Here is a 14,191-nt window from a genome sequence, read left to right on the forward strand (position 1 = left end):
ACTCTCACTTCTGTAACCATGCTTGCTTATCACAATAGCTACTGCAGTAGCCACATGAATGCTTAGAAAATGAAACTTATTGCAGCACTACCCACATGAATGTTGAGAAAACAAAACTTAAAGAACTGGGAAGCATCAGGCTATATAAACCCTGAAAGACCTAAACTTGGGGCTCAATTCTTGGAGCGCCAGCTCACCTGGACCTGCGGGCATAATAAAATACCTGACTCTCCAACCCTCTGAGTTCCAACTGCTTCTCTGTCAAGTCTGTTTGTAACGATAGTGTGATATTTACTCTATTCTAAAGTATGTGACCTGCAAAATGCAAAGCACTGCTCAATGTGGTGATTCTCAGCTGGGGTGATGTTTGTCACTTAGGGGATATCTGGCAATATCAGGAGACAGTTTTGGCTGTCCCAGTTACTGACATGTAGTGGGTGTAAGCTATTTATCCTACACCTCACAGCACAGCTCTTCACAGAAATAATTATCTGGGCCAAAGTAGCTGAAGTACTGAGACTATGAAACCCTGGTCTAATGTGTATTGCCCTGCAGAGCCTAAAAGGTTAGTGTGATGTTTCTCAGGCTTCCTTTCAGTCAGGGTTCTGATTGTGACTTAGATTTTGCTGTGGTATGAATGTGTCTCCTCTAAAATTCATGCATTGACCATATGACAGTATTAAGAGGTGGGGCCTTTAAGTGGCGAGTAAACCATGAGGATTCCTCCCTTGTGAATGCGATTAGGTGCGCTTAAAAAGGAGGACTGACACGGAGAGTTTGTTCCTTTTTTGCCATTCTGCCTTCTGCAATGTGAGGACACAGAGTTCCTTCCCTCTATAGACTGGACCTTCACCAGACACTGAACCTACTGATGCCTTGATCTTGGATGTTCCAGCCTCCACAACTGTGAGAAAATAAATTCCTCTTCCTTATAAATTACCTAGTCTGTGATATTCTATTATAGCATCACAGACTAAGACAGAAATCATCAATATATTTGAGGCAGAAAGGAGGAAGGACATAAAACAGCCATATGAGAAAAAGATCATGGTGGAGACATTGTGGATTTGTGACTTGGCAGAAGCTTTCTGACGTGGCAGCTTGTGTCAATGACAGTGGCTGCTTTCCCACTCACAGAGGCAGCGTAAGTTCAGGGCCTGAGAGCAGTTCTTGTAAACTGAGCATAAGGTCTGCTCTTTTAGCCCTTTCAACAACTTTACACACTAGCTGATATTCTCGTTTGCCCAACGTATTTGGAGCCACATCACTAGGCAGAATCTTCTAAACGTAATGTCTACAAAATAGATGTATGTACATTTCACCTCCCCCAAAAAGTCGACCAATAGGATGACCAAATGTGACCTAATCACCAAGCAGCTGTAAAACAGGGAAGTGCTAGTATAAAAACATATCGAAGCAGGGAAACAGTTTAAAAGGTAGTTCTTTTGAATTATGACTTTTTAAATGAAAAACTTTACCCCCAAATGGACATATCAAAAATAAGACATAAGACATGAAAAGGCTATTTTTGATGGTTTACCATTTAGCACCATCTGGGGTGAGATGATCCTTACGTAAGTTTCACAGTCAATGAAAACTTTCCTTTGTAAGGGCCCATATTTTCAACTTAATTTTTTGTTCAAAAATATTTCTAATGTGTATCACAAATATTTGTAGCTTTTCTTCGTGGTTCAATATTCTTTTATCCTTTCCCCAGACATATTTAATACTTTCTGTGTCTAAAGTATTGTTTCGTGATTATAATATCTGTGATTGTGCTTTGCAGTAATATTACCCGCACATTAGTGGGTAGAAGAACTGTGAAGCACCGCACTGGAAAGAGCACTTTATTAGGAGGGTTGCACATTTCTGGATATTTCCTCAAACAAATCTGAGCAAAACAGATGCAAACATTTCACAGTAGAAAAAATATTTGTATTATTGAACATTCTCTTGCTTTGTGGAAAAAAGAAAACCGAGGCTTGGAGACATTGAGATATAGCCTCAGTCACACACCCATGAAGGGGAAGTTGTAATTCAAACCTGTCCTCTGACTTGAAGCCCAGTATTGCCTCCACCCCACCCTGGCACACCCTTCAACAACCTGCACTTAGCCCAGCAATGCTATGTCACCTTTGATCTGAGGAGGCTTCTTTACTGTTCAAGGATCCAGGTTGCTCCCTCTTTAATTCATGCAAAATAAATTTGACACCTCATTTTCATCATTGTGCTACTGCTTAGAATCTGCTTAGTTATTTAACACACAGTTGTCTTGGTGGCACTGACAGTGACCTCGACTAGTTACTTAACTTCTGCAACCCTCAGTATTTTTATCTGTGAGCTGGTACTAATATTAGTACAAATCTTTCTGAGCCTGCTTGCGAGATCGTTTATTTATATATACATATATACATAAATTTTCACTTCTTATAAGTGGGGGTGTATAGGCCATAAGGATGAGCCACTCACAGGATTCTGAGAATTTGACTGATATAATCAGCATGTATTGATATGAAGAATCAGCAGTATTACAGGCTGTCATAGAAGGCAATCAGACGTTGACTCTAGGCCTCCAATGGAAAGTTATTATAAAAAACAACAACAACAACAAAAAAAACAGGATATAGGTCAATTAACCGGAAAGGGAGGCAACAAATACATATTAAAAATAATAAATTTTGCATAAATGCAATGAGATACATATATGAAAAAAAGTCATCAAAATATTATTAGCAACCAAGACTGAAAAAGAGGAAGTATTATTTTTTGTAATATTAGCCAAGATTTTTTAACACATCCTTTAGTAGGGGAACTTCTGTTTTGACAACTAATATCTGAAACCTGTTGGTGCTGAAAGGTTTGGAAAAAAACAGCTACGAAAGTTGCACCATAATGTAATTTTCCTCCTATACTAAACTATTGCATTAAAAGAAAAGAATATTGAATATTTTCTATGTGTCTAAAACAGCATTAGAAAATCAAGTGGGGTGAAAGAAGGAAAAACACAATCCCTATTCTCCAAGTTCTAATGTTCTTATTGCATGGTCTCTTTTTGGAGTAGAGTTATCAGATTTAGCAAATAAAAATATAGTATAATTTGTATTTTAGGCAAACTAAATTTTTTTTAGTGTAAGTATTTTCCAAATATTGTATGAGACATACTTATACTAAACAAAGACAGTTATTTGCTTGCTATTTATTTGAAATGCACATTTAACAAGGCATTCTGTATTCTATTCTAGCAACCCTACTTGAGAGATGTTGTTTTATTTAAAATAATTTTAGCTGGAAATCCGCTGGGCCCACAAGGCCCAAACCACCCACACTAGAACAGGTAGGCACGAGCATGGGACCTCCAGCCCAGGCCAGTCCAGAGCCCTGAGAGCCACAGGATCCACAGGGCCCAAAGCCTCCCATGCTGGAACTGGCAGGTGCCGCACTGCGGGAACCCCAGCCCAGACCAGCTGCACTGCCCAGAGAAGCCCAAGAGGTGCTGGGCCCAAAGGCCTTGAGCCACCCATGCGGGAACATGCAGGCGCTGCCATGGGACTCCAGCCCAGGCCAGTTCCTGCGGCCCAAAGAGGCCTGAGCCACCAGCCCACAAGCTCTGAGGCAACTGTGCTGAATGGGCAGTCTTTGAAAGATTCTAGCCAGACACTAGGATCAAACAAGACCATGAAATCCCCTGCCACAGTGACTAAACACCAAGAAAAGATACCAGACATATGAAAAATCAAGAAAGTACAACACCACCAAAGGAAAATAATAACTCTCAAGCTCTAGATCCTATAGAACAGGAAGTCCTTGAAATGACTGACAAGGAATATCAAGCAACAGTTCTAAGGAAACTAAATGAGATACAAGAAAACTCAGACAAAACAATGAAATAAGAAAAAGTATAAAGGACCAGAAGAAATGTGTAAGAAATCAATGCCCTGAGAAAGAATGTAGCAGGGCTTGCAGAGCTGAAGGATTCATTCAACAAAATAAAAAACACAACAGAGTTTAACCAGCAGGCTAGAACAAGCAGAAGAGAGAATATCTGACCTTGAAGATGGGCTGTTCAAAAAAACAGGTGCAAAAAAAAAAAAAAAAAAAAAAAAGTAAAAGAAAAAAGAATTGAAAAAATTGAAAAAATCTAAGAGAGATAACAGACAACCTTAAATGCTCAAATATCTGAACCATTGGTATTCCAGAAGGGGAGGAAAAAGGAAATGGCATTGAAAATATATTCAATGAAATAGTAGAAAACAGATATAGGGAAAGTCACAGATCTTCAGATTCAGGAGGCTCGAAGATCCCCAAACATAATCAACCCAAAAAGGTCCTCTGCAAGACATGCTATAGTCAAATGGGCAAAACTCAAAGACACAGAGAAAATCGTTAAAGCTGCAAGAAAGAAGCATCAAGTCACCTATAATGGGGCCCCAATCAGACTAACATCAGACTTTTCATCAGAAACCCTAAAAGCCAGAAAAGAATGGGATGATATATTCAAAATACTAAAAGATAAAAATTGCCAGCCAAAAATACTTTACCCAGCAGGGCTATCCTTCCAAAATGATAGACAAACAGTATATTTCCCAGACAAGCAAAAACTGCAGGAGTTCACTACCACAGAACCAGCCTTAGGAGAAATTCTCAAGGGAGTACTGGATTTGGTACCTGAAAAAGAACTTCCACTGCCATAAATACTCAAGAAAGAACAAAACCCACTAGTAAAACAAAAATGCTAACAAGAAAGAGAAAAAAAAGTTTATCTACCACCCCAAGAAACCAACAAACACAGAAGACAAATGGTAAATAAGAAAGAAAGGAACAAAAGATACTTAAGACACTGAAACAAAAATCAGTAAAATGCCAGGAGTAAATCAACACCTTTCAATAACAACTCTTAATGTAAAATGATTAAATTCCCCACTCAAAGGCACAGACTGACTGGATTAAAAAGGTGGACCTAACTATATGCTGCCTTCAAGAGATTCAACTCACCTGTAAAGACACACATAGACCAAGAGTGAAAGGATGGAAAAAGATATACCATGCAAATAGAAACAAAAAATGAGCAGGAATAGCAATACTTACATCAGATAAAATAGACTTTAATCCAAAAATGATAAAAAGAGATAAAGAAGGCCACTATATAATGATAAAAGGATCTATCCATCAGAAAGGCATAACAATCATAAATATATACACACCCAAGGTCAAAGCAGCCAGATTTATAAAGCAAACCATATTAGATCTAAAGAATAAAATAGACACTAATACCATAATAATAGGGGATCTGAACACCCTACTCTTAATATTGGACAGATCATCTAGGCAAAAAACAACAGAGAAACAAAAAATCTAAACAAAACTTTAGACCAATTGGAATTGGAAAATATCTACAAAACATTCTATCCAACGACCTCAGAATATTCATTCTTTTCATCAGCACAAGGAACATTTTCCAGGATAGACCACATGTTAGGTCACAAATCAAGTCTCAACAAATTCAAAAGAATTGGAATTATTCCATGTATTTTTTCAGAACACAATTGATTAAAATTAGAAATCAATAACAAATGAAACTCTAGAAACTGTACAAACACAAGGAAATTAAACAACATTCTACTTAATGACATATGGGTCCAAGAAGAAATTAAACAGGAAATCAGAAGATTTATTGAAAGTAATGAAAGTAATGATACACCCTACCAAAACCTGTCGGATACTGCAAAAGCAGTACTAAGGAGGAAATTTATTGTATTAAATGCTTGCTTAAGAAAAATGGAAAGATGGCAAGTAAACACCTAACACTTCACCTTAAAGAACTGGGAAAACAAGAAAAATCCGAAACCCAAAGTTAGTAAATGGAAAGAAATAATTAAGATCAGAACATAACTTAATGATATAGAAACCCAAAAATGATACAAAAGATCAATGAAACAAAAAGCTTTTCCCTTAAGAACAGGAACTAGACAAGGATGCCCACTCTCACCACTCCTATTCAACATAGTGCTGGAAGTACTAGCCAGAGCAATCACAGAAAAGAAGGAAATAAAGGCATCCAGATTGGAAAAGATGAAGTCAAACTGTCCCTGTTTGCAGAGGACATGATCCTATATATCGAACAGCCTAAAGCCTCTACAAAAAAATCTCTTAAAGTTGATAAAAGATTTCAGCAAAGTTGCAGTATACAAAATCAACACACAAAAATCAGTAGCATTTCTATACTCCAATAGTGAACATGCAGAAAAAGAAATCAAGGAAGCTAGCCCATTTACAATAGCCACCAAAAAACAAAATACTTATGAATAAAGTTAACCAAGGATGTGAAAAATCTCTATAATGAGAACTACAAACCACTGCTGAGAGAAATTAAAGAGGACACAAGAAGATGGAAAGATATCCCATGCTCTTGGAATGGAAGAATCAACATTGTGAAAATGTCCATATTATCCAAAGTGATCTACAGATTCAATGCAATCCCCATCAAAATTCCAATGATGAAACTAGACCCATACCTCTCACCATATACTAAAATCAACTCAAAATGGATTAAGGATTTAAATATACACCCGGAAACAATAAAACTTCTTAAAGAAAACATAGGAGAAACACTTCAGGAAATAGGACTGGACACAGACTTCATGAATACGACCCCAAAAGCACGGGCAACCAAAGGAAAAATAAACAAATGGGATTATATCAAACTAAAAAGCTTCTGCACAGCAAAAGAAACAATTAACAGAGTTAAAAGACAACCAACAGAGTGGGAGAAAATATTTGCAAAACATACATCTGACAAGGGATTAATATCCAGAACATATAAGGAACTCAAACAACTTTACAGCAAAAAAAACAAATAACCCAATTAAAAAATGGGCAAAGGAGCTGAATAGGCATTTCTCAAAGGAAGATACACAAATGGTCAACAGACACGTGGAAAAATGCTCATCATCACTCAGCATTCGGGAAATGCAAATCAAAGCCACTTTGAGATGCCATCTCACTCCAGTTCGGATGGCTAAAATCCAAAAGACTGAGAATGATAAATGCTGGCGAGGTTGCAGAGAAAAAGGAACCCTCATACATTGTTGGTGGGACTGCAAAATGGTGCAGCCTTTACAGAAAATGGTATGGAGTTTCCTCAAATAATACAGATAGATCTACCATATGACTCAGCTATTCCACTTCTGGGTATATACCCAGAGGAATGGAAATCATGATGTTGAAGGGATACCTGTACTCCAATGTTTACTGAAGCACTATTTACAATAGTCAAGAGTTGGAATCAGCCCAAATGTCCATCATCAGATGAGTGGATAATGAAACTGTGGTATATCTACATGATGGAATACTACTCTGCTATAAAAAAGAATGAAATCCTACCATTCTCAGCAACATGGATGGTCTTAGAGAAAATTATATTAAGTGAGACAAGTCAGGCACAGAAAGAGAAATACCACATGTTCTCACTTATTGGTGGGAGCTAAAAAATCAATAAGTCAATAAATTTACAAACAAACAGTGGTGGAGGGGTGTAGAGGAGAAGACACAACAATCATGACAATTCCTTCAACTTGCTAAGACAAGTGAACAGATATGTTGATGGGGGGACTGGGGTAGGGGAGGGGGGAAAGAAGAATTGGTAAAGGGACACAAAAATCAACTACACTGTATATGGAAAAATTAAATTTTTTTTTAAAAAGGATGCAAATAAAATAAAATAATTTTAGCTGCTGTAACACTCAAACCCTCAAATCTCAGTAGCCTTACAACTCATAAGAATATTCCTGTTTGGGTAGCTCTCCGCTTAGAAAGAACAAAGACCCTTCTATACTGTAGGTCCATTTTCAAAACATACATGGCTTGCAAATTTGATTTGGAGGTTGCTCCATTCTTGATACTTAGATAAGTAGCCTCACTCTTGGGGTGGGAGGAACAAATTTAAATATGACTTACGTTTTCTTGGCTGGAACTCGGACACATGACCCCACTTACCTGGGAATTATAGTCTAGCAGTGTGGCCCAGAAAAAGAGGAAACAAATTGTGTTATCAGTTAGCAGTCTGTGCTACAGATACTGAAAATAATACAGGAATACGAGAAGTATATCAATGGAAGAGCTTTACACAAGTTACGTTCAAGAAAAAGAAAAAACTACACTAATATTAATTCTAACAATGAAAAGGTAACTTACATAGAAGTTTAAAAGGACATGTAGAAGCAAATTACTATTTACTAACATGTCAATTAGAACAAAGATATGTGATCTACATATAGTTATTTATTAATTGTGCATGAATATGTGTGCAATACACATGATCTTATTTTATTTGTTAATATTCTTAAGTACTTCTAGTAGAAATTGATAACACTTTCCTGATCACCTCCTTATAAAGTACTTTGTGTTATCATTGTATTGGATGCAATAAAACTGCATATCTTTAGTTCTCTAAATCATATTGAAATTTTTCAGATGATTGCAATTTTAGTACCAAACTCCCATGCAAATACATGCAAAACACAATATAAAATATTGACTGAAATAAATGACGAAAGGCAACTACAAAATAGAAATGATAAAATATGGAATAAAATTTACTGTTATGATTTATTAATTGAAAGAACATTAAGTTAAACAATATTTGTTATAAGTGACATTTTGAAAATACATGAAAAAAGAAAAGAAGGTAAGAATAAAAAGACAACAAAGAAGATATAAAAATCAGAGGAAATGAAGATTAATCTTCAAAGTAAAGGCCAGTAAAAATAGGAGGTGATGCAAAGAAATGCAGAAAGAAGTCAGAGAAACAAACCAAAACCAGTAGTGAGATGCCTCAAATATATAAGGAGAGAAACAAATGGGAAATAAGATTTTTTAAAATCCCTAAAATTAAGCTGCAGCTTTTTTATTACTTCTAAGTATGAAGAAGAAATTTAATTTTGATTTAAAAGAACAGCTGTAATACAAAGCTAGATAAGCCATGTGTAGGAATATAAGACAGAAAGAGTATTTTTAAAGATACTGTACGGTGATTAGCTTCATGTTGCTTATCTGATGTAGCTTTAACCTTAACAAGAGCTTTTTCAGTTGGTGCCGTTATCTAATAACCTACAATTATCGATTTTCAGAGAAAACACACAATCTGCAGGAAAACTTTCTGAGAGTCACAAACAAGCATGAAGAGCCCAGAGGCAAAAGATTTGCACAATCTTTACAAGACAGCTAGAGGCGAGAGTTTGAGCAGTGGGAGCGGATCACCAAAAAACTCTACTCTGACTAATAAATGCTCCACAGAACAAGATCTATTCAAAGCACCACCCAGAAAGTAGAATCAACATCACGCTGCTGCAGTCTGCGCTTGTGACCTTGCTAGAAACAAGCCACAGGTCTGCAACTTACCCAGAATTATTCACAAACAAACAGCCCGCCTGCAGGAAGAGCAAAAAACACTTTAATAATCAAATCGAGTGACAACATAAATATTTCACCATGTCACTCTCGGGGTGCAAGCGGGTTTGTCGTCTAGAATAATTCAGGGAGCAAAACCATGATTTGATATAATAGACAAGTATTGTCTTAATACCTTATTTAGAAAAAACCGAAAAGTTGTAACTGCTCTCGTTGAAAGATACGAGTTGTTCAAGACTCACTCTTCATTTGAAACTTAAAAGCACCCACCAAATAATAGCACGAAACCAGACTCAGTCCCAGCTTCAACAGCATAAAGTCACCTTCAGACGTACATATCTATCCGTTTGGGATGACTTTTTTTCTCTCTTGGTGATTCATAATATAATCCCAAGAGAGACAAGGTGAGACAAAGCAAATATGAAAAAATTTAAGGGTAATTCTACACCATTTTCTGTTATCTCTGTGTAGTTTAATATTAATAGCATGTTCTAGGGAGTTAGATAAGTAGAAAAACTCCTCTTTCTCTACCTCTCATCCCACGCCCCACCCTGCCACACACACGTGTGCATGTGTGCACACACACGCTGTAAGCTCAGCTGTCCTTTCCTATCGTGTTTAATTCAGAGCTTGCTCTAGGCTAAATGGAAATGAGAAGGTCTTTCTTTGGCACCCCGATTCCCTACTTTGTGTACCTTTGACTCTTGTGGGTCTTTTCCCCTCGACTGCCCTATGTCCTTCATTTGGCTTACATTATTTTGTTAATGCTTTTGCCCTTTTAACTTTTCCTGCCTCCATCAAACCTCATTGTTCTGAGACTTGCTCTAATTTTAATTTTATGCCATGATGCAAAGAATTCCAAAAAAACATGTAATATTTTTATACAAATATAAAAATTTGCATACAATACAAATTTAATTTTAATATTATTAAAATATTACAATTTCATAATAAATATTTTATTATTAACTCCATGGGAACAATTGCATTCTAACAGAGAATTCTGGAGAAACAAAAACCCTAACCCAAAGTGTAGGGTATATGTGACCAGATATAATTTTATTCTCTCTAACACAAGACTTGACCAGGCTAGTTTAATTTCTTATAAAGGTCTGAATCTGAGGAAAGAATTTCTGTCACTGGCTGATGGCTTGGAAGTTCTGGCACCATTTGGAAACACAGAAATGTGACACAGGAAATAAACTGTGAGACAATTATATACACTATAATTCCTAAGGTTTTTCCCCTTCTGCCTTCCATTATATGAGGACGCAATATTTATTCTTTCCAGAGAATATAGCTATAAGGCACCATCTTGGAAGCAAAGATGAGCCAGCCCTCCTCAGACACAGACCTGCTGGTGCCTTGATCTTGGACTTCCCAGCCTCCAGAGCTGTGAGAAAATAAATCTCAGTTCTTTATAAATTACCCAGCTAGTGGTATTTGTTATATCAGCACAAAACGACTAAGACACCAAGTTTTCTAGTTTTGCAGCCAATATTAGTAAAGATACACTAGCCGTGTGCTTGACATTATGCTAAATACTTAATGCATTGTCTCACTTAATTTTTACTACAACTCTTTGAGATACGTACTATTATCCCTGTTTTGCAGATGAGAAAACCAAAACTTGTTTGATGAGTTTAAGTAAGTTGTCCAAGGTTGTAGGGACCCAAATGCCCCAAGGGATCACACCCCGATCACATAAGCCCTTCTTGGCCACACCCCATCATGGCGCTGGTTGCCCTTCTCTTCTGTACTCTCCTTCCCTCCGGCGCGAATTGCACACCAATCAGCTCACCCCAAGCCCCATGCGGTATGCTAAGTAGGGATTGTATTTTAAGCCAATCAGCTTTCCCCTTAAAGCCCTATATATGTGTGTGTGTGCTGCCTAATAAACGGGCTCTCTCCAGTGGATCGTCAACTGGTGTCGACTCTTCCTTTCAAAGGTTACCCCCCTGGTAGGTGCAGAGTTAGGATGCAAACCGAAGGCTACCTAACTTCAAACCAGGGCTCTTCCCCCTGTGCAGCAGTACCTGACAAAAAATTATGTTGAGGCACAGAAAGTCATGTCCAAGCTCCAACGGTTAGAGTTGTACACCCTTGACTCCACTGCAAAGTCTTTCCAGCTTTTTACTGTCCAACCTCACATTAAAGAGTCCATTTGTGTCTTATGGTGGAGAGGTACCAGATCAAGTGTGAAAAATCTAGTTAAGTCCACAGATAAAATGATCATCTGGTGGGGAGAAAAACACCATATTTTTAAAAATTTCAATTCCCACCTGAATATGAGTGAACGTGGATAACATACTATACATGTGCCTATATAAATATAAGGGGTTATTTGAAGATAACGAACAAAGAACAATATTCAAATACTGAATGAGAAAAAGTAAAAGATTAGGTAACTTTTAAGTATCATAACAAATTCAGTCTTTTTCTCATCCAAAACTATTTCCCTAATAATGAAGATTCATCTTAGCCATTTAACCATCTGAGCTTATCCTGCTTAGGTGACAGAGATTTTACATTAAACATATTACTATAGTTAAGTACTTTTCATTTCTTCTGTGACTATCTTTTATTAAAACCCATGCTATACAATTTAGGGCTTAAAATTATTACCTTCTTTTCAAATGGAATTTCTCTTTTTAATGTTAATTTCCAAAATAAATAATTAAAATATACAGATTTTGAAAGACATTTTTTGCAAACTGTATTCAATTCAGGATAACAATTATCTCTATTCTGAAAAATAAACGTGATGCAAATAACATTTAGTGTCAACACTATGTAAACAATAGCTGTCCTGCAATTACAAATCTATTTCCTTCATTACTGCTGATGCCTCAAATCTGAAGGAACACCATAGAAGACAGACAAAATAAAACAAAAACAATCCATTTTCTTCAACTTTTCCTGCTTAATAATTACTTCCTGTGTTCTATCTGATATCTGTTTCCTGTGGCCTGTTCTATACATTTTGCCCTTACAAATGGCCAATGGAAACACCATGACTGGAAAACGATTTCCACTAATTGTTGCAAATCTTCAGTCTGCCTCACTTAAAAATGAATTAAAATTAGAAAGACAATATAACCCTTTCACCTTTGGTTTATGTTAAATCATAAGAAATGGAGGATTGAAAAGTTTTCAAGATAAGGCCACTTAACTTTATTTTTTGTTTTGTCTTTGCATTCTTTTGTCTGATTGTTTTCTATCTGCATGTATATACATGTTCATGTCCTTATCAATTTATTCATCACACATTGTATACAAGTATTGAAATTAAAATTCAACTCTGCACATATATATGTGTATAATCAATATGGGGTTTTTTGCTTATACATTTTTTATTGATTGTGAATATTCCTGAGACACAAAGTTGATTGTCACCACTTGTGCCCAAGATGTGATGTCCAGATCCATACTGGCAGCATGCCCATTGCTACAAGTTGCGATTATACCCTGTATCCCCCACCCAATTATCCCTGACCTCCCTCCTCACCCCCTTTTCCCCACCCCACCTTGTATCCCCAGGTATGTTCTCTCCCTCTGCAAGTTCAATGCACCGCTGTGGTCTTTCTTTACTTGCTTCATTCTCTCTTAGCTTGCACATATCAGTGAGCACATGTGGTATTTATCCCTCTGTGCTTTGCTTATTTCACTCAACATGTTTCTCCAAGCTGACCCATGTTGTTGCAAATGGGATAACTTCATCCCTTTTTATGGTGGAGTAGTATTCCATGGTGTATATATACCACATTTTCCTTACCCCATCATCCATCAATGGACATTTAGGTTCGTTCCATATCTTGGCTATTGTAAACAGGGCTGCAATGAACTTGGAAGTGCAGGTATCCTTTCAACATGATGATTTCCATTCCTCTGTGTATATACCCAGAAGTGGGATTGCTGGATCATACAGAAGATCAATCTGTAGTTGTTTGAGAACCTCCATGCTGTTTTCCATAGTGGTTGTACTAATTTACAGTCCCTCCAACAGTTTAGGAGCATTCCCTTCTCTCCACACCCTTGACAGCATTTGTTATTCTCCATCTTTGTTGATTATAGCTAGTCTAACTGGGGTGAGGTGACATCTCAGTGTGGTTTTAACACACATTTCTCTGATGACTAGTGATGTTAAGCATTTTTTTATGTACCTGTTGGCCATTTGTATGTCTTCCTTTGGAAAATGTCTATTCAGCTCCTTTGCCCATTTTTTAATTGGGTTATTTGTTTTTTACTGTCAATTGCTTGAGTTCCTTATGTATTAAGGATATTAATCCTTTGTCAGATGCATAGTTAGCAAAAATTTTCTCCTGCTGTATGTGTTGTCATTTCACTCTGTTGTTTCCTTTACTGTGCAGAAGCTTTTTAGTTTGATATAGTCCAATTTGTTTATTTTTTCTTTTGTTGCCTGTGCTTTTGGGCTCATGTTTATAAAGTCTGTGAACTTTTTTTTTTTTTTTTTTTTTTTTTTTTTTTTTTTTTTTTTGTCGTTTTTTCCTGACGGGCACTCAGCCAGTGAGTGCACCGGTCATTCCTCTATAGGATCCGAACCCGCGGCGGGAGTGTCGCCGCGCTCCCAGCGCAGCATTCTACCGTGTGCGCCACGGGCTCGGCCCAAGTCTGTGAACTTTATAAACAGACCTGCCTCCTGAAGTATTTCACCTATATTTTCCTTCAGTAATTTTACAGTTTCAGGTCTTATACTTAAGTCTTCAATCCATTTTGAGTTTATTTTAGTATATGGTGAGAAATGCATGTCTAGTTTCATTCTTCT

The sequence above is a fragment of the Cynocephalus volans genome, chromosome 6, assembly GCF_027409185.1.
Source record: "Cynocephalus volans isolate mCynVol1 chromosome 6, mCynVol1.pri, whole genome shotgun sequence".
NCBI lineage: Eukaryota > Metazoa > Chordata > Mammalia > Dermoptera > Cynocephalidae > Cynocephalus > Cynocephalus volans.